Here is a 21,132-nt window from a genome sequence, read left to right on the forward strand (position 1 = left end):
TTTGAGTCAGCTCTGACTCCATAGCAGTGAGTAGGTGGAACAATAGTTAAGGATTCAGTTGCTAACTGAAAGGTAAATGGTTCTAAACACCAGCCCACCCACCAAATGTTCCATAGGAGAAAGTGGCAGCCGATTTCCACAAAGATTACATCCTTGCAAACCTTATGGGAGCTTCCACTCTGTCCTACAGGGTAGCTGAGTCAGAATTGACTTGATACTATTGGGTTTGTTGGGTCTTTACTTTAGGTTCAGTAACATGCACTGATTTAAACCTAAACTTTTAAACTAAAATAAAGGATGGATGAAGGGCAAGTTTGAGAAATTAGATGGCTATGGTACTGATACGACAAAAGTAATAATAAGGATTGTGAAGTCATGTAACTTGTTACTGCCCTAGAGCAGCAGTTCTCAACCTATGGGTCATGATCCCTTTGGGGGTCAAATGACCCTTTCACAGGGGTCGCCCAATTCAAAACAGTACCAAAATTACAGTTATGAAGGAGCAACAAAAATAATTGCATGGTTGGGGTCACCACATCATGAGGAACTGTATTAAAGGGTTGCGGCAATAGAAGGTTGAGAACCACTGCCCTGGAGATTATACAGAGAAAAAAGAAAAGATTATCAACAGTCCTTCCACGTTCTGACCATAAGAAAGTAACAAGACTGGATTTGCCTGAATTTCCCCCACACATACACATTAAAAAACCATTTCAGACTCAGGACAACCGGCATAGACGACTAAGGTCCCTGAACAAAGGAAAACAAAGGTGATAATCCTACAACTTTCCCAGTGCCCACGCTGCAGCACGGGGAGTGGAACCCCAGGCAGGGCCCCAAAACTCCTGAGTTGAGAAAACAGATCAGAATTAGGGGAAGACAAGACACAGAACACAATCTTGTTTGCTGAAAGTAAGGAAGACTTAAAGCACTTGGTGATGAAGAACAAGGATTGCAGCCTTCCACATGGATTACAACTCAATACAAAACAAAACAAAACAAAAAAAACCATACTGACAAGAGACCAGTAGGTAGCATCATGACAGATGGAAAGATTGAAGCAGTCAAAGATTTGGCTTGGATCCACAATCAATGCTCACGGAGGCAACAGTCAAGCGGCACAAAATCTCTTTAAAGTGCTGAAAGCAAAGATATTATTTTGAGGACTCAAGTGTGCCTGATCCAAGCCAAGGTCATTTTAATTGCCTCATATGCCTGTCAAGGTTGGACACTGGCAAAGGAAGACCAAAGAAGAATCAATGCATTTAAAATATGGTGCTGGCACGAATATTGAAAGTACCATGGGCTGCCAAAAGAACAAACAGATTTGCCTTAGAAGCGGTACGGCCAAATTGCTATTGGGAGGCAAAGGTGGCTAGACCTTGTCTCATGGACTTTGGACATGTTGTGAGGAAAGATCAGTCCCTGGAGAAGGGCTTCATGCTTCGTAAAGGAGAGAGGCAGTGAAAAAGAGGAAGACCTTTGACAAGATGGATGAATACAGGGGCTACATGAGTGGGCTCAAGCATAAGAACAATTATGAGGATGGCCCAGGATCAAGCAGTGCTTCATTCTGATGTACAGAAGGTCGCTATGAGTCAGACCTCACTCAACGCATCTAATACCATAACAACAAGACATCGAGAATTTAGAGTAGAACACCAGAGAGGAAGGAGTTCTCTCGAGAACTACAAAGGGGATGTCCCCTCTCCAATCTTTGGTTGAGTGCTTAGCTGCATATGTGAGAAGAAATTACGTGAGACTGGGGTAAAAATCACCAGGGAGCTCTATAATTCCCAGAGGTCTCAGACCGGACTATGAGTACTCTGTGCTCCCACCAGAGGAAACACACCATCAGACACAGAGGTAGCGTCCTCAGAAGGTGCTACTATAGTATTAGAGCAAATATACTCCTGAAGGCTGACGGCTGCTCCAGACCCACACAAATCAGCCTCAGAAGACAACTCCAAAAGGATCCAATGTATCCTTGAATGAACATACCACATTGAACTTAATTGAACTTAAGTGCATACCACAGTGCTGGCCACCTTTTCTTGGAAGGGCCAGGTAATAAATATTTTAGACTTTGAGAGAGGTATTTAAAGTCGTCTTAAACTGGGTAAAGATGTGCTAAGAGACTTATTTTCCATAAATATCAACAAAAATACATGCCCACTGTTAAACCAAGACTGGATCACCAAGTAATATCACTCACTCATTAGCTAAGTCTGATCCATATCCTATGAGGTTGAATAAAATCAGATTCAATTAAGAAAGATGAAATTAATAACTGGCAGACCCTACTGTCTATATTCCCCAAAAAATTATTCCAAAAATTACATAAACTGGGAGTTGGAAAGTTTAAGACAACTTGGTCAAAATAAACAGAGGTAATAACGTAGGTTGTAGTTAAGATTTCACTGGGGTCTCTCCAAACCCAAAGTCCATTCCACCCATTATACCTATTGCCTCACTTATCACAGGTCTGTGCTCTTCCAGTCTAGCACACCCCTTTCAGTATTGCACCTTAATCTAATGCCTATTCTGTTGATGTTCACTGCTTGTAACAGGGGTGAACGCAGGTAACAGTTCTAAGAACCTTTCAATATAGTCCCTCATTTGATTTTCACATTGCCTTTGAAGATACGGAGCTCATCCATCAGTACACAGTAGTAAACGCTGTCCTCTGAAATTGGGGTGGATTAGTCTAACTCAAAAGCCCGAAGTCCTTCCACTATACCACAGTCTTAAAAACAACAAACGATCACAGACCAAAGGAAAGTAGCGGAAGACCTACTGTGTCCCAAAGCACACGGTGGCGTAATGAGGGAGACCGGGGAGACGGAAAAGCTCTGGAAAGGGCGCCATGCACTCTTTACACCTTGGTGTTTAATGCTTGCTTTTATTAGAATGCTGCCAGGAAGGTCCAATTCTTTAAGGTCCACAGGTTAAATACTGCAAACAGATAGATTTTGTTTGTGTCCAATAATAAATCTCATCATCTTTATAGAGCCATTCTCCACCTCAGCTCTCAATTTGCTTTCCCCTTGTCTCCTTTATTATATATTATGTAAAAAAAATTATGTGATAACATAAAATATATGCTACTACTATTACTGTGTTTACATCAATCAGCTTACAAACTACTTGAAGATAACTTCTGTATCTTATACTTATATTTACAACATGACTGCAGTGTCTATGTTGATGATGACTATATTCAAGTTTTATATTTATGGAAATTTATTCAGAAACATTAAAAAAGCAGGTTGTCAACTTCAAGTACCTTCACACCAGCATAGTAAACAATTAAAGGAGTGAGCAGACTGATTTCAAATCACTAGAGACTTTACAATGCTTTGTTTGTGGTTAGGTACCACTAAGTTCTTTCCACTCAAAGCGACTCTACGTACAGAAAAAGAAAACAGCCCCGTCCTGGGTTATTTCCATATGCATTGTTGGAGCCCACTGTTGCAGCTACTGTGGCAAGAATCCTGGTCGAGGGCCTTCTTTTCCAGTGACCGTCTACTTTACCAAACATGGCGTCCTTCTCTAGGGACTGCTCCCTTCCGATCAGCTTTCCAAAGCACTAGAGGTGCTCTCTTGTCTTCCTCACTACTCAAGAGCACCCTGGTTGCACTTTTCCTAAGAAAGATCAGGTCATTCTTCTAGCAGGCCCTGGCATAATCAATACTCTTCACCAACACTGTAATTCAAGAAAAATCATTCTTCTGTCTTCCTTATTAATTGTCCAGATTTTGCATATATGTAGGATACACTAGTCCTCAGAAGTATATCTTTGCTTTCTAACTCTTTAAAGAGTAGAATTGCAGATTTGTCTAACACTGCTGTTTCATCTGAACATTGTACCACACCTAAAACAATATTTCCAGACTCTACCTGAAACATATATTACTTCACTTCTAAAGTATTCACTTCCACAACACTTTAATAAAAGAAGAAGCAGGAAGTCACTAATTTCCTGAAATCCACAATATACATTACTAACCAAGACATCTGACTTCTGTTTGAATAGCTTGCCACAAACCAGCAGTTCTCAAAATGTGGGTACTGTCCTCTGAAGATTCTCAAGAATCTCTCAGGTGATCAAACAGGTCAGAACTATGCTCACAATAACACTATATGCGTTTTCATGTAAACGTTTATTTGAAAAATATACTGAAACACCAACTGTGGTTATTAAGACTTGGTTGTTTAGAGACAACAATGAAGTAAGTCTAAGACAGATCAATAAATGTTAATTTAATACCTGAAAAAAATAACTGATATGTCTTCAGTTTTCACATTCTAACTAATCTTAAAGAACTTACCATTGTCAAATATTTTAGTATCAAAAAAGAAAATTTAAACCTAATTGAAAAGACTATTAGAATAGCTCCCTCTTTTCTAATTACGTATCTGTATGAATTTGGGTTTTTTCATATCCTTTAATCAAAATAACATAGATAAATATGGGAATTCAGCAGTATTCTAAAAAGATTAACCATAAAATCACTTATAATGTATAAAATAATATCACTCTTCTTCCTAATATTTTTATTTCAGAACATGTTTTCATTAAAATGTTACTTAGAATAATAAGTTTAAGAAGTAATTGTTGCTATTTTAAACAAACTAATAGGTATATTTTTAAAATTCTGTTTTCGTTTCTAATAGATTATCAGTAAGTAGAACCTATCTGAACAAGCTATCTTTGGTATCTTCAAATATTTTAAGACGATGAAAATATCCAGATGCCCAAAACTTTGAGACCCACTGCATCAGACTATTCAACAGATAGAAGGTAAAGATGAGCAAAGTAAAAAATATACACTGAAGTTGATCATTGAGCAACTTTTATATTCACTGAATTTTTTCCCTTGAGCAAATTAAAATCATTCTAAAATGTTCTTCACACTTAAATACAGACTCTTGAACCTTATTTACTTCTCCTTGGGTTCTATTTTTCTCTTAAGGGAAGGTAAAAAAAGAGAAACTGAAAAGGAAAAAAATTATTTCAATTCCCCTTTCCACCCACATTTAACTTGTGCAATATTACTAATAAAACATAAATTTTAAATGTTTTAAACTAGCATATATTAAGTATTAATTTTTGCCATGGACTTTGTATATAACTCAATTCTGAAGTGCCCATTAATAATATAACAGCTATCATTAGCTCCTATGGTATTTTTGATTCAGTGGATCCAGGGGATGCCTAGAAATTTTCCCATTTAATAATATTTATATTATATATAATTTGCTGCAGTTCCTTCATAATGTTTGGCATGGTAGTTTCATGTTGGGTTACTAACTACAAAACAGGGTCAGGAGTTCAAAACCACCAACTACTCGGTAGGAGAAGAGGCATGAAGAGTTATAGTATTGGAAAAACCCAAAGCAGTTCTACCCGATCCTATATGATCACTACAAATCAAAAGAGACTTGATGGTAGTGAGTTATAGCCCAATTGAAAAAAAAAAACTTTGATCACTGCCATCAAGCTGATACTGACTCAAAGTGACTCTATAGGATCAGGTAGAACAGTCCCCATTGTCTCCCAGACTATAACATTTTATGGGAGTACAAAGCCCTGTCTATCTCCCACAGAGTGGCTGGTAGTTTTGAACTGCTGACCTTAAATATCATAATCCAAAGTGCACTATGCTACCAGACCTCCTATGACCAAGGATAAAGTTTCAGTATTGGCTTTTGGATCACCTTGAGAAACACTACTGTAGCATGTAGCTCAAATCCCTCTCTTTTGAGATTAAGCAAGCAGAGAAAGAGGAAGAAAAATGTCAAGGCACATGAAGACTATCCAAGAGTAGAAGCTCAGAAGAGACAAAGCCCTTCCTGCAGAGCTGACAAAGAGAAAGCTTTCTCCTAGAACCGGCAGCCTGAATTTGAACTTCTAGGCTCCTAAATAAATTTGTTTGTTGTGGTTGCTGTTTACTTGTAGTATTTTTTATAGCAGGATGAGAAAAGACAATCATAGCTTATAAAGAAATATCTGATCGTGACAGATGTTTTACTGTTCATTTTTGTTCAATATTAAGATGATAAAGATAAATATACTTTCATTCTCTTTTTGTTTAATATGCCATAGTTTACTGCTACTTTGTTTTATCATTTTCTTGGGGGTTCTTACAGTTCTTCTAACATTCCATACATCAGTTGTATCAAGCACATTTGTACATATGCTGCCGTCATCATTTCCAAAACATTTTCTTTCTCATCGGGCCCTTGGTATAAGCTCCTCTGTTTTCCCCTCCCTCCCCCACCCTCCTACCCTTGTGAATCCTTGAACAATTATACATTGCTAATATTTCATATCTTACACTGTCCATTGCCTCCCTTCACCCATATTTCTGTTATTCATTTCCTTCGGGGGGGGTGTGTATTATATATCCAGCCTTATGATGGGGATACCCTTTTCCCCCTTTCCCACTCCCCAACCTCTAGTGCTCCTTTTTTTAAAAAAAACATTTTATAAGGGACTCATACAACACTTATCACAATCCATACATACATCAATTATGTAAAGCACATCTGTACATTCTTTGCCCTCATCATTTTCAAAGCATTTGCTCTCCACTTAAGCCCTTTGCATCAGGTCCTCTTTTTTTCCCCTCATTCCCCACTCCCCCCTCTCTCATGAGCCCTTGACAATTTATAAATTATTATTCTGTCATATCTTGCCCTGTCCAACGTCTCCCTTCACCCCCTTTTCTGTTGTCCATCCCCCAGGGAGGAGGTCACATGTAGATCCTTGTAATCAGTTCCCTCTTTCCAACCCACTCACCCTCTACCCTCTTAGTATCGGCCCTCACACCCCTGGTCCTGAAGGTATCATCCGCTCTGGATTCCCTGTGCCTCCAGCTCCTATCTGTGCCAGTGTACATCCTCTGCTCTATCCAGACTTGCAAGGTAGAATTCAGATCATGATAGCTGGGGTTGGGGGTGGGGGGGGGGAAGCATTTAGGAACTGGAGGAAAGCTGTATTTTTCATCAGTGCTACATCGCACCCTGACTGACTCATCTCCTCCCCTAAACCCCTCTGCAAAGGGGATCTCCAGTGGCCGACAAATGAGCTTTGGGTCTCTACTCTGCACTGCCCCCTTCATTCACTTTGGTAAGATTTTTCTTTTTCTGATGATGCCTTATACCTGCTACCTTCGACACCTCATGATCGCACAGGCTGGTGTGCTTCTTCCATGTGGGCTTTATTGCTTCTGAGCTAGATGGCCTCTTATTTACCTTCAAACCTTTAAGACCCCAGACACTATCTCTTTTGATAGCCAAGCACCATCAGTTTTCTTCGCCACATTTGCTTATGCACCCATTTGTCCTCAGCGATCGTATCATGGAGGTGTGCCCCCAATGATGATTTTTTTGTTCTTTGATGCCTGATAACTGATCCCTTTGGAACCACGTGATCACACAGGCTGGTGTGTTCTTCCATGTGGGCTTTGTTGCTTCTGAGCTAGATGGCTGCTTGTTTATCTTCAAGCCTTTAAGATCCCAGACACTATCTCTTTTGATAGCTGGGCACCATCAGCTTTCTTCACCACATTCGCTTGCTCACCCACTTTGGCTTCAGCAGTTGTGTCGGGAGGGTGAGCATCATAGAATGCCAATTTAAATGAAGAAAGTATTCATGCATTGAGGGAGTGCTTGAGTAGAGGCCCAAGGTCCTTCGGCCACCTTAATACTAAATCTATAAATATAGGCACATAGATCTATTTCCCCGTCCTCATATATATTTGCATATGTACATGTCTTTGTCTATATCTCTATAAATGCCCCTTGACTCCTAGCTCTTTCCTCTATTTCCCTTGACTTTCCTCCTGTCCCACTATCATGCTCCGTCCCCACCTGGGTTTCAGCTATACTCTTCGTTACCTTACCCTTGATCATTCCCTACCAGGCCTGCCACACCTACCTCACCACCAATTTGGATCCCTTGTTGTTCCCTTGTCCCTGGGTTTGTTAACACCACTTCCTTACCCCCCACTTTCCCTTATCCCATGTCCCACTGGAACTGTCAGTCCCATTGTTTTTCCTCCAGATAGTTCATCCAGCCTATCTTATTTAGACAGAGGTGTGGAGATAATAACATGCACAAAAACAAGACAGAGGAAAACCAAGCAACAGTATACAACAAACCACTGACAAAGAACATAACAAAACAAATCAAGAAAGAAAAGCTTGTAGTTAGTTCAAGGATCGTTTGTTGGCCTTTGGGAGTGTTTTCCAGTCCAGTCTGGTGGGGCACCATGCCCTGGCCCCAAAGTCCACTTTCAGCATTCCCTGGGGACCTTGCCGCTCCATTCCGTTGCTGTTCCGCTGCACTCCCCCAGTGCTTTGCCTCGGTGTGGTGGGATCAGGTCAGGCACAATTCCCACACTGTGTCTCAGGTGATGTCCTCTGCAGGGCCATGGGTCAGTGAGGGACGTCATATCTAACAGTGGGGCCGGCCATGTTGTCCTCTCTGTGGACTGGCTGCTATAATTGGGGTCATCATCCTCAGGGCCTGGTGGGCCAGGATGTGCTCCACTCTCTCCAACTCCCCCTTCATCTGCTCCCGTGTGCTCCAATCAGATATGACCCTCTCCAGGAGCTGCAGATTCAATCTCGTCCTTTGAAACAAATTCTTCTGGGGGAGGGGCAGGCATCCACTTAATATTTGGTACAGGGGCCAGCCTCCCAGACCTCTCCACTGGTCTAGTGCTCCTTTTAAGGAGCCTTGGTGGCGTAGTGGCTACGTGTTGGGCTGATAACTGCAAAGATGGGCTTTCTACTCCCATTAACAGTCACAGTCTTGGAAGGTCACAAGGACAATTCTACCCTATCCAATAGGATCATAATGAGTCGCCCTGGACCATGGCAGTGAGTTTGGTTTTTTTACTGCTCCTTTTTATACTCTGATTGTCAGGATCACATCACACAAAAAATGTGAAGTTCCCCCTCTGTTTCCATGGTCCTCTATTTATCCTTATGGCGGTGCTTAGTATAGGGACATTTTCCACCTCCTCATTGAACCACGAGCTCAAAAACTGCATTTATGCTTGATTCATCTTTTTCCCTAAATCATAGCACAGTACCTATCATAGAGAAGCTCAATAAATGATTCCCAAAAGACTGATTTTCCAAGGGCTAGATATAATATACTTTGTAAAGTATTCTTCTTCAAGAAACACTATACAGTTACACTCAGATATCTTCCAAATGGTTGTTACATAAATTGAAAATCTGGATATACTGCCAAATCTAAAATACACTTTACAGATCGTATCTTGTTTAGTCACTCTGAAAATGTTTACCATTTCCTCCAAAAGAAAGTCCTCCTTCCTAGAGTACAGTCCTTTCCTGTCTTCTTTCGATTTCTCTGACCACCCTTTTTGGTCATTCTCTGCTCACCTTAAGTTGGTGATTCCCAAAGTTCTGTGCTTGTCTAACTCTAAAATTATTTTGGGGTCATCTTACCTAACTCAGGACTTGTTAACCTTGGTACAATGGCCATTTTAATCAAGAAAGTTCTCTGTTGTAGGGAGGAATCGTGTGCATTGTGGGAGGCCGTCAGCCTCTGCTCGATCCATGCCAGTAGCATCCCCAAGTTATGACACTGAAAGTGCCAGATTTTCCCTGTGGGAAAAACTGCACCCACTTAAAATCACTGGTCTGAGCTTCAACCTGTATATTGCTAACTTTAAACCTTTTTTCTGAGCTCCAAGCACATCAAATTCAGCACACTGAAACCTCAACATAGTGCAGTGAAGTTGTTCTCAAGCCTTTGTTAGGTCTCATAAGATAGGTTCTGACTCATAGTGGCCCTATGTATATCAGAACAAAACACTGTTCAGCCTTATGCTATCTTCAAAATTGATAATGATTAAGCCCATTGTTACAGTCACTGCATCAATCAATCTCCCTAAGGCACATCTTTATCAGTGACCCACTACTTTACCAAGCATGGTGTCCTTTTCCAGAAACTGGTCTCTCCTGAAAATATGTCCAAAGTAGGTGAGATGAAGTCTCACTATCGTCATGTCTAAGGTATAGTCTGGCTGTTCTTGCAAGATACATTTGTTTGTTCTTCTGGCTGTCTGTGGTACTTTTATTTAAACTTATTCAATTTTCCTAGCTTCTGTATCTATGACACAAGTTGTTATCTAAAACAGAAATCCAAGAGCTTTGCTAGACACCTTTCATTCATTCCTATTCAATGAAAATTCTATTCATTCAATAAAAAAGGCCTGGTGTTGTGATGTGTAAGCACTCAGCAGCTAGCCAAGGGTGGTGGGTGGGTGGAGCCCCCAACAATCACTTGCATGTGATTATTAACTTAAAAGATGGTAGGAGATCTGCTTCCTATGGACCAGTTCTACATTGTAAGCACAGGAGGTCTCCATGAGTTTGAATCCATATGACAGCAATTGCTTTGGTTTGGATTTGGTTTAGTCACTCTAGTTCCCTAAGAGTTCTCATTTAGGACCCTTGCCCCTCTATTTCTACTGCCACAGACTTAAAGAGGGACTAGGCTTTACAACATTTGTTCTGGGTTATCCTAACTGGCCCCTATTTTCCATCTGGACCTATTTTACTTTCCATTTATAATTCAATTGCCAAAGTGATTTCCCTAAAATGCAAAACAATCATTCCCGTACCAAAAGTCCATGATAGACTGTCAAAACCTTTGAGTTATTCTCCAACTCCTCAAATAAGCATAAAAAGCATTTTTAATTTGTTCTAGTTTTTATTACTTTCTGCTTTTTGACTGAGGTTTCTCTGTTTTATCTTGTCATTGTTATTGGGATTTTTGTTTCATTTTGTTTTTCTTGATATTGTTTTGTATGTTTTTCTGTATATGAATTCTAAGAAAGATGAGTCTATAGAAACAGTAAGTGGATTAATAATTACCTAGAGGCATGGCAGGGGAGGTTGAGGGGAAATGAGAAAATGTTCTAAAATGGATTGTGGTGATGATTGCACAACTCTTCTTAATATGGTTGAAATATTGAATTGTATGACATGTGAACTACATGACCAAAAGAAGTATTAAGGTTAGAAGGCCTGCTAGCTTACTGGGCAGGCTCTCCCTCTAGCAGAGAGACACTATGCTTTTGCCGTGTCAAACTTGTAGTCTGGAGGCCTGCCACACTTGCTATTCTCCCTGCCTGGAATGTCCTTTGCACTTTCTGTCTCCAACCCCTTTGCCTAATAGCTTTCTGCGTATCTACTTTTCAACACTCAGTTCAAAAATCACCTCCTCCAGGAAGCCTTCTACAAGCCACAAGTTTGACTTAGATTCACCCTACTTGGGTTCACAAATAATCATGCATATTCTTCTGTTAATGCTTATGGTCATAGATTAGTGTGTGTGTGCTATTAACCTCATGGTAATTTTAAAAACTAACTACTGTCAAGTCAACTCTGATTCATGATAAGGACCAAATTTTATTTGATCTGATAGCTAAATAAAAACAAGCATTTCACATGCTTACGGACTACACAGAAGACATAAATGTTTGCTAAATGAACGAAAATAATGCCTTCTATCCTTCAACATCCCACTTTTGAGTCAACTGTGATTTTAAAACTAGCTTTAAAATATGCAGTTTTTATTTTAATTCATTGGTAGTTAAGTTGTAACACAATCAAAAAGTATCCCTGTAATATGTATATGCTGTGTACACACAGAAGGGTAAGTCAAAAAGAAGTACTCCAAGGGTCCCAAGTCCCACATGCACAGATTTGTTCCAAACAGAGCATGTCACTACCATCCGTGGATGGCTGAAGACAAGTTCTCAATAAAATACTTGACTTAATTTTATTAGGTTGCCTTTTTAAAAAGTCCAATCAAAACAAAGGCTTCAGTTGGGATCTGCTGAGCTGATTAAGTTGAAGACAGAGAGGTCAGCTCAGAAGGTGTGTGGGAACTGTGTTTTGAAATTCCAAAGGGGTAATCTTGATAGATTTTCTCAAAGGACATAAGATGATTATGGAGCTTATTATGAAGAAGTTTTAAGATACCGAAAAATTGCATTGGCCAGAAAAAGGCCAGGAAAGTCAAAGTGAGATTTTTTCCCCCCATCATGACAATGCATTTGCTGATTCTTCAAGGGTAGCAAGGGCTGTGCTATGAGAATTTCACTGAGAAACCTTACCCCATCCACCCTATACCCATGATCATGCCCTTTCAGTCTTCTGAAATATTTCAGAACAAACCAACAAAGGGTATTTCAAGAAACAATCACTTTCCCTTGTTACTTTTGTTTAATCAAGGTTTCTATGATTTTGTAGGAATATTTTTACTTACCCTGGTGTGTGTGTGTGTGTGTGTGTGTGTGATTGTTACAAACATTTTTTTAATTTAATTTTTTTTGCCATCCCCCGTTACAAACATTTATAAGGGGAAAAAAGCCCTGTATACCCTTTCGATAACTACAGCACCTACAAATATATCCAAGCAGCCCTCATGATTTCAGCCTGATATTTCAGTCATTCATCTCTATGAGTCCAGAACATTTGGGTTCTATCCATAAGGTTTTCAGCAGCTACATCCCCTGAAGTGGGCAGCCTAGTCCTTCTTTGTAATCTGTTCTTAATTTAGACGCTCTGCTGACAGCTGTTCAACTTGGGTGGCCTTGCTGTTATTTGAAATACCAATGACATAGCTTCCAGCATCATAGCCACACACAAGCCACCACAGTATGACAAACTGGAAGACTGTGTGGGTCATAACAAACTATGGATAGCCTTGAGAACAATGGGAATTCCAGAACCCTTCACTGTGCCCATGAGGAACTTCCACATGGGTCAGTTGGTGAACAGAACAAGGGAATGCTGCCTAGTTTAAAATTGGAAAAACCACGTGTCAGGTGTGCCACCATACTTCTCCGGTCTGTTTGCTGAGCAAAGTATCAGAGAAGCTGGATGACATGGAGAAGTAGTGGCATCAGGGTTGGAGGAAGGTTTAGTAACAACCTGAAATATGCAGATGGAACAACCTTGCTTCCTGAAAGTGAGGAGGACTTGAAGCACTTGCTGATGAAGATCAAGGAGTGCAGCCTTCAGTATGAACTACAACTCAATGTAATATGTGCTTTATGCAATTGATGTATGTATATGTATGGACTGTGATAAGAGCTGTATGAGCCCCTAATAAATTGTTAAAAAAAAAAAAAGAAAGAAAGAAAGAAAACCAAAATCCTCATAACTGGACCAATAGGGTTAAAAAAAAACTAATCAATCTCATTGCCATCGATTCCATGCTGATTCCTAGTAACCCTAGAAGGACAGGGCAGAACTGTTCCTGTGGATTTCCAAAATGTAACTTTTTGTGGAAGTAGAAAGCCTCATCTTTCTCCCACAGAGCAGCTGGTGGTATCAAACTACTGACCTTGCGGTTAGCAGCTGAATGCATAACCAACAAGTAACATCATGATAAATGGGAAAAAGATTGAAGTGGTCAAGGATTTTGTGCTGATTGGCTCCACAATCAATGCTCATAGAACCATCAGTCAAGAGAACAGATGGTGCTCGTGAAGAAAATCAAAAGTACCATGGACAGTCAAAAGAACAAACAAATCGGTCTGGGAAGAAGTACAACTAGAGTGCTCCTTAGAGGTAAGGAAGCCAAGACTGGGTCTCATGTGCTTTGGGCCTATTGTTCCAGGAGACCAATCCTGGACATCATGCTTACTAAAGGGGCAGCGAAAGAAGAGGATGGTCCTCAACAAGATGAATTTTCCTGGGGGCTGCAATAATGGTCTCAAACATAACATAAATGGTGAGGATGGCACAGGACTTGGCAGTGTTTTGTTCTGCCATGTAACACGGAGATTTTATGCGTCAAGGCCAACGTGATGGCACCTAATAGCAACAGCAATGCGAACTGGAAACAACTCGATGGCAATGGGTTTGGGTTTTGGTTTATTGTTGCTGAAATCTGACAGTAAGAATATTCTAAATACTGTGAGGCTTTTGAGTCAAGTGCACAATACCTAAACGCAATACCACTGAGTTGATTCCAACTCATAATGACCCTAAGAGACACGGTAGAACTGTCCCCATGGGTTTCTGAGACTGTAAATGTTTACAAGAGTAGAAAGTGTCCTCTTTCTCAGGAGCATTCAGAGTTCAAACTGCTGACTTTGTAGTTAGCAGCCCATTTCACCATGCTGCCACTAGGGCTTTGATCAAGTACATAATATACACTATAAAGCTGTGCAATAATTTATTTGAAATAAGAAACTGACTTACAAATTAATCGACCCCTATCTCAAATGATCAGCAGTTAAAAGTAAGTTCTTATACTAAAGTTCTAGGCCTATAATACTACTGGACCAATACTAACAATTATATCTCTCCCCAAAACTTCATTTTAAAATAACTACATTGTCAGTTCTGAACTTTAATGCTGAAAGAAATAATTTCCAAATTCACAAATTCTCTATTTGAAAAGATAGAATGAGCAAAGCATAGAAGATATATTATTGTGTATATATATATATATATATATATATTTCCTTTTTTTTTCAAAGGACACACCGTATTGAACAAAACTACCACACAATATCTTTTTAACATGTGATGAGTCAATTTGATAACTATAGTGTGCTCACCTAAGTCATGGTCTTTTTTTAGGGGGGTGGTTCTCATACAACTCTTATCACAATCCATACTTACATCCATTGTGTCAAGCACATTTGTACATTTGTTGCCATCATCATTCTCAAAACATTTGCTTTCTACTTGAGCCCTTGATATCAGCTCCTTTTCCCCCTCCTCCCCCTACCCCCTCCCTCATGAACCCTTGACAATTTATAAATTATTAGTGTTTTGTCATATCTTACACTGTCTGATGTCTCCCTTCACCCACTTTTCTGATGCCCATCCCCCAGGGAGGAGGTTATATGTAGATCCTTGTAATCGGTTTCCCCTTGCTGCCCCACCTTCCCACTACCCTCCTGGTATCGCCACTCTCAATACTGGTCCTGAAGGGATTATCCGTCCTGGATTCCTTGTGTTTCCATTTCCTATCTGTAGCAGTATACTTCCTCTGGTCTAGTCAGATTTGTAAGGTAGAAATGGGATCATGATAGTGGGTGGGGGTGGGGGAGGGGCGGGGAAAGTGAAGCATTTAGGAACTAGAGGAAAATTATATGTTTCATCATTGCTAGACTGCACCCTGATTGGCTCGTCTCCTCCCCACGACCCTTCTGTAAGGGGATGGCTTTGGGTCTCCACTCTGTACTCACGCTCATTTACAACAATATGATTTTTTGTTCTTTGATGTCTGATACCTGGTCCCTTCGACACATTGTGATCACACAGGCTGGTGTGCTTCTTCCATGTGGGCTTTGTTGCTTCTGAGCTAGATGGCTGCCTGTTTATCTTCAAGCCTTTGAGACCCCAGACGCTATATCTTTTGATAGCCGACCACCATCTGCTTTCTTCACCACATTTGCTTATGCACACATTTGTCTTCAGTGATCATATTGGGAAGGTAAGCACTCATTGATATGATTTTTTTTGTTCTTTAATGCCTGATACCTGGTCCCTTCTACACCTCGTGGTCACACAAGCTGGTGTGCTTCTTCCATGTGAACTTTGTTGCTTCTGAGCTATATGGCCGTTTGTTCATCTTCAAGCCTTGTCTATATAGATATCTTATTGAAGACAATTTTGAAGCTGAATTTTTAAATTTTTAAAATATCCCTTTGAATTATATAAGGAGCCCTAGTGGGATACTAGGTTGCAAGTTGAACTGCCAGCTCCAAAGTGACCCACAAGGAAAGATGAGGTTTTCTGCTTTTGTAAAGGTTTATAGCTTCAGAAACCCGACTTTCTATTTTTTTTCTTTTATTTTTTTAAAACTGAACCAACTTTCAAAGAGGTCAAGAAGGAAATGAAATAAAATATCACGTTTTGACGCAGCTATATCTAGCATAAACAACTTTACAATAAATGCTCTCTGCTGACAAGGCTATTCACACCCCTTGACTATAGTGAGAGGGGATGCAGCAGAGGCTGAATCTGTGTGGGGACCCTTAAAATGGATTTTGGGTTTCCACTGTCTTCTATAGTGTTCTGCAAACCAGGTGTTCACAATGTAAGCTCTGATATCATTCCCTCTTTCAGATTTAGATTACAGTATTTGCAATCCTTGATTCACACAGGCTGATGTTTCTTCCATGTGGGTTTGATATCTCAACTGAGTTGATGTCTCACCTAGATGGCTGCTTGTTTAAAGGCATCATTTTGGATTTTTCACCACATTTTGCTATAGCACCCATATCTTCCATGATCTCCTCTTGACGGCACGTATCAAACTGGGTCATGTTGTAAGAACTAATTGTTCTCAGAGTGGGGCTAGGATTAAGTGCAAACCCAAAGCCCATTCATATAGCCATCGTTTATATATACCTCTGGTTCACCTTAAACACATTTTTGTCTTTTTTAAGAGAAGATTATCATTCATCTCTCTGGCCTATTCTTTTTTTTTTTAAGTTGAATTATGTACTCCCTTGAGAAATAAAATTTTGAAGTATATCAGTTTAATGAATTAGGGAGATCAACTATATTCTCTTAAGAATCTGAGATACAGTTAAGTTTTCAGGTTATATACATTTGATTTGAGGACAGCTCATATTTGCCCTTTAATGACATGTAAATTTGTCCTCACTTTGAAGCGACCCTGCTCAAATAAATTCTTCATTACTCACCTTCACTTGTTGCATGTGTCGCTTTTAAAGTGAAATAAGAACCAAATGCACCTGTTCCAACTTATTTATAAATTCAGCTTAGGGATGAATCTTCTTATCTCGGGAACTGCCTTGAGTTAGAATCCAGAATCTTTGTGGTTCTCTGCCTTCATTTTCTAGCATCAGTAAGAGATTGTATGGAAACAACTGTTTATTAGCCCACCCACTGCCATCAAGTCAACTCCAACTCATGGTGACTCTGACCCTTTGAGTTTCTGAGGTTATAAATCTTCATGAGAGTAGAAAGACTCAACTTTCTTTGGCAAAGCAACTGATGGAGATAAAGTGCTGACCTTTCAGCTAGCAGCCTACAGTGGAAACCACAACACCACAAGGCTCCCAGTGACAATTCTCGTGTATCAGACATCACATGCACCACTCCCAGAACCTCCTGGATGCACTCATTTCTCATTTCATCTGTCAATGTAGCCATAAGCTCTGCATGGGCTCTAACCGGCTTCACAGAGGTTAAGCATTGCATCTTTCACCTGTACACTGTGAACTTTCCACCACCCGTCCCAGAATGTTGAAGCTGGACACTACCAGACACCGCATGAGCCTATTAGGCATCTACACATACACAACTTAGAAATGCACCTCCACATACACAGCTCAGAATTACTATATCTGATCAGTGGGCACTGTTAGATAAATTCTTCCCTCTTTTATCCTATCCGGTGGTGCTTATACAGCTTCTCAGAAGATAGTCAAATAATTTGTCACATTTTCTGAGAGCCAGCTTGATCAGACATCTTTACACGGCACTCCCTCCTTTCCTTCCTCACTCCTGGCTTTGTGCTCCTTAATAAATTAGCATGATACAGCGGCTCTGTTTTCTGTGGAAACCAGCTTAAGATAACTTACCACCAGCAAAAAAGTTTGTGGCTTACATACTGGAAGGGAGATTCCAAAACCCATTAAGTGGCAAGCTGCAACTTCTGCTTTCTTTTCCTTAATTGAAAGACCTCTTCTGAGATGACAGAATAAAATCAAATCCTTGCTATCACTGCCTCTTTAGTCATCACTTCTGCTAACTCATTATAAATACCAATCTCCAGAATAAAGAGGCTTAAAGCTTATATATTAGTGTCCAGAGAACATTTTAGTTTGACAGTTAGGAAGGTCGGGATGAAGAAAGATAGATTTTGCCAACCTAATAGTCCCTTCCCCTTTGTCTAGGTGTTCATCGACCTAGAGCTGGAATTCTAAATACTGTGCTTTCCCATCGATAATCAGATTCAGACTCCACAGGACTCTATTCTTGTAAGTACACAAAGAAGCCCTGAACATTTTAAAGCTAAAATATTATAAAAGATTGACATTTTCCTATGATATTAAAACAATCTAATAAATCATTTTATTCCATATGGTTCACACAATTCAGATTAATAAACATTTAAAACTTACTGTCATTGAATAAATTCTGACTAACAACCTTATGTAGAGTTTCTGAGACTATAAATCTTTTTAGGAGCAGACAGCCTTCAATGAAGCAGGCAATAAGATTGAACCTCTAACCTTGTGGCTGGCCACCCAACACGTAATCCTTTTCTCTCTAACCAAAGAGAGAGAGTGAGACAGAAATGAGGAGGTACAAGTTAGTCACTTGTACACATAATGTCTTAAACTTACCTCTTCCGAGTTTCCAGTTTTGAGAAAAGCTGTGTGGCTGAAGACTAAGAAGGCAGGGTGGACTTGTATGGCTTATTTGTTATGTCATGGCTGAAAATGACCTAGACAGGCGCCAAACCGAGACACTTCTAAAAAGGGTGCAAGAACTGGAGAAGGAGGTAGAAGACTTAAAAAGGAACAAGTCAGCAATAGTAACTCAACCAGGGACTTAAGTGGAGAGCAAATGTCTTGAGAATGATGAGGGTAATGAATATACAGATGTGCTTTACACAATTGATGTATGTATGGATTGTGATAAGAGTTGTACGAGCCCCTAATAACATTATTTAAAAAAATAATAATAACACAAGCAGAAGAGAGCTCCTTCAGGAAGTGGAAAAGCTAAGTGTGCATTTGATTTCAGTGCTCACAGCCAAAGGCATGTAGCTCTGAGGCTGGCCTAGCTGGGCTGGGGCTACCAGGGTTTTCCAATCGAGAAAACACAAACAATACCATTGAAGAGAAGCTGGTTGAGGCTCTAGCCTAGATGAGACGAGTAGAAAGCAGAGAGACATCCAATTATCACCAGTGTGGGGGACAGACAAAGGAGTAGGTGCCTTTGGACAGGTGATACTTTTTTACCTTCATTCTCATTTTCCAAAGGACAAGGAATCAGAGGATTTTAATTTAAAAGACAAAAGAGAGCCATTATATCAGGTGCTCCTTCCTGACATCCATATACTGGCCAGGGCCCCTGTAGTACCCCTTCGGCATTAGGTGCAGCTGTCTTGAGCAGACATTCTGCTGGTTTTTCTTTTGTGCTGATTTAGATATTACACTCAAGAATTATGCAGCTCGGAAGTATGTTGGCACCCATGATATCATGGACCTGTGTAAAATGGATGTAGCGAAAGGAGTGATTGATTTTCAGAGGACTAGTCTGTCTGCTCAAGTGCAACTAATGAGTCAGAGCCTGGCTGAAGAGACAGGGCAAGAACCTTTCCAGTTATGTCGGTTTGAAGTGGCTGGGTCAGGCATTCCTTTACCATCTCTTTCACTGTATGATGGCTAGCCTCTTCCTGATTGGCCAAGGTATGGAGAAAGCAGGCATTATTGATGAGCTTTTGAACATAGAAAAAAAAACCTCAATATAGTATGACTATATGATTTCCTCTAGTTTTATCTGACTGTAAGAATGAAAATACCACAAGGATTTATGACAGGGTGGTTCAAGAATTCCATGTTCACCAACAACACTGATGGGCTAATCATGCTGTGAAAATTCACCTGTTGCTGCAAGGTCTGGACTCCTTGGCAGTGCCGTGTGGGAAAGGACCAAAGAAGGATGGAGTGATAGATCAGAGAAATAGGAGGCCCTCTGTCATAAAGCAGACCAGTGCCTTTGTTGAAAGAGTGAAAATGTACATGTATAATAAGGCCTTAATGGATGGTCCTAAATGCCATGGATTGGAATCCTAGATCCAACATTTTGTATGAAGGAGACATGTTGATCACCCATATCTATTCCCTGATGACAAAACAAAAAGCAAAAGGAACTGTAGTGACATATTAGAGGAAGAAAATACTATTTCAGAGGAGCCAACAAAAAACACCTATGTTGACACAGAAATTAAAAGCATCATTTAACCATAAAAAACTCACCAGGATCTAAGAGGCAACAAAAAAATATTATAAGAAGTTATGGAAATTTTTATCATCAGCTCTTAAAGAAAAACAAACAAGAAATCAAACCATAGATGCTATAAAGGAGACTCTTGCTTCTAACAAGGAAGAATTCAAACACTGTCCCATCCCTGTTCAAATGGTTTAAAAGACAAAAGAAGCAAACCCATTTATAAAATAGAAGTGCATTTATGTCCACCCTGGGAACCAGTGCTATTTATTCAAATTCATTTAAACTTGAGCCTCAAAAAATCATCTTTGTTGTTAAAAAAAAGCAAACAAACAGGAGAAAACAATGGGACCAGCAGTTCTGGGGGAACACAGATAGGGGAAAGTGGGAAAAGGAAGTGGGATGTCAATAAACCCAAGGACAAGGGAACAACAACTGATCTAAAATCAATGGTGAGGAAAGGCACAGGATACCTGGTGGGGCTTGATCAAGGGCAATGTAGCCAAGAGGAATTACTGAAACTCAAATGAAAGCTGAACATGATACTGGGACAAGAGGAAAGTAAAAGGAAATAGAGGAAAGAACTAAGAGGCAAAGGACATTTATGGGGTCAAAATACAGGCATGTACATATGTAAATATATTTACATATAACAATAGGGAAATAGATCAATGCACACATATTTATGTATTAAATATTAAGGTAGCAGATGGAGATTGGGCCTCTACTCAAGTACTCCCTCAACACAAGAACACTTTGTTCCAATAACTGGCATTCTGTGATGCTCACCTTCCCTGACACGAGTGCTAAAGGCAATATGGGTGCATAAGCAAATGTGGTGAAGAAAGCTGATGGTGCCTGGCTATCAAAAGATACAGCATCTGAGATCTTAATGGTTTGAAGATAAACGTGCTACCATCTAGCTGAGAAGCAAGAAAGCCCACATGAAAGAAACACACCAACCTGTGTGATCATGGGGTGTCAATTGGTATCAGGCATCAAAGGTCCAGAACAAAACAAAAAAATCCTATCGGTGTGAATGAGAGGGAGCGCAGAGTAGAGACCCAAAGCCCATCTGTAGACAACTGAACGTCCCCTTACAGAAAGGCCACAAGG

The 21,132-nt window shown here is 40.1% G+C and overlaps 1 protein-coding gene and 1 pseudogene across 1 annotated transcript in view; one reads left to right on the plus strand and one right to left on the minus strand.

Annotated features, from left to right (window-relative positions):
- Nucleotides 1-21,132, minus strand: part of NUBPL (NUBP iron-sulfur cluster assembly factor, mitochondrial) — a 247,923-nt gene that overhangs the window by 153,116 nt on the left and 73,675 nt on the right. The window lies entirely within an intron of this gene.
- On the plus strand, nucleotides 18,491-20,030 carry LOC142426419 (tRNA pseudouridine(38/39) synthase-like; annotated as a pseudogene).

The sequence above is a fragment of the Tenrec ecaudatus genome, chromosome 14 (assembly GCF_050624435.1).
Source record: "Tenrec ecaudatus isolate mTenEca1 chromosome 14, mTenEca1.hap1, whole genome shotgun sequence".
NCBI classification, from domain to species: Eukaryota; Metazoa; Chordata; class Mammalia; order Afrosoricida; family Tenrecidae; genus Tenrec; species Tenrec ecaudatus.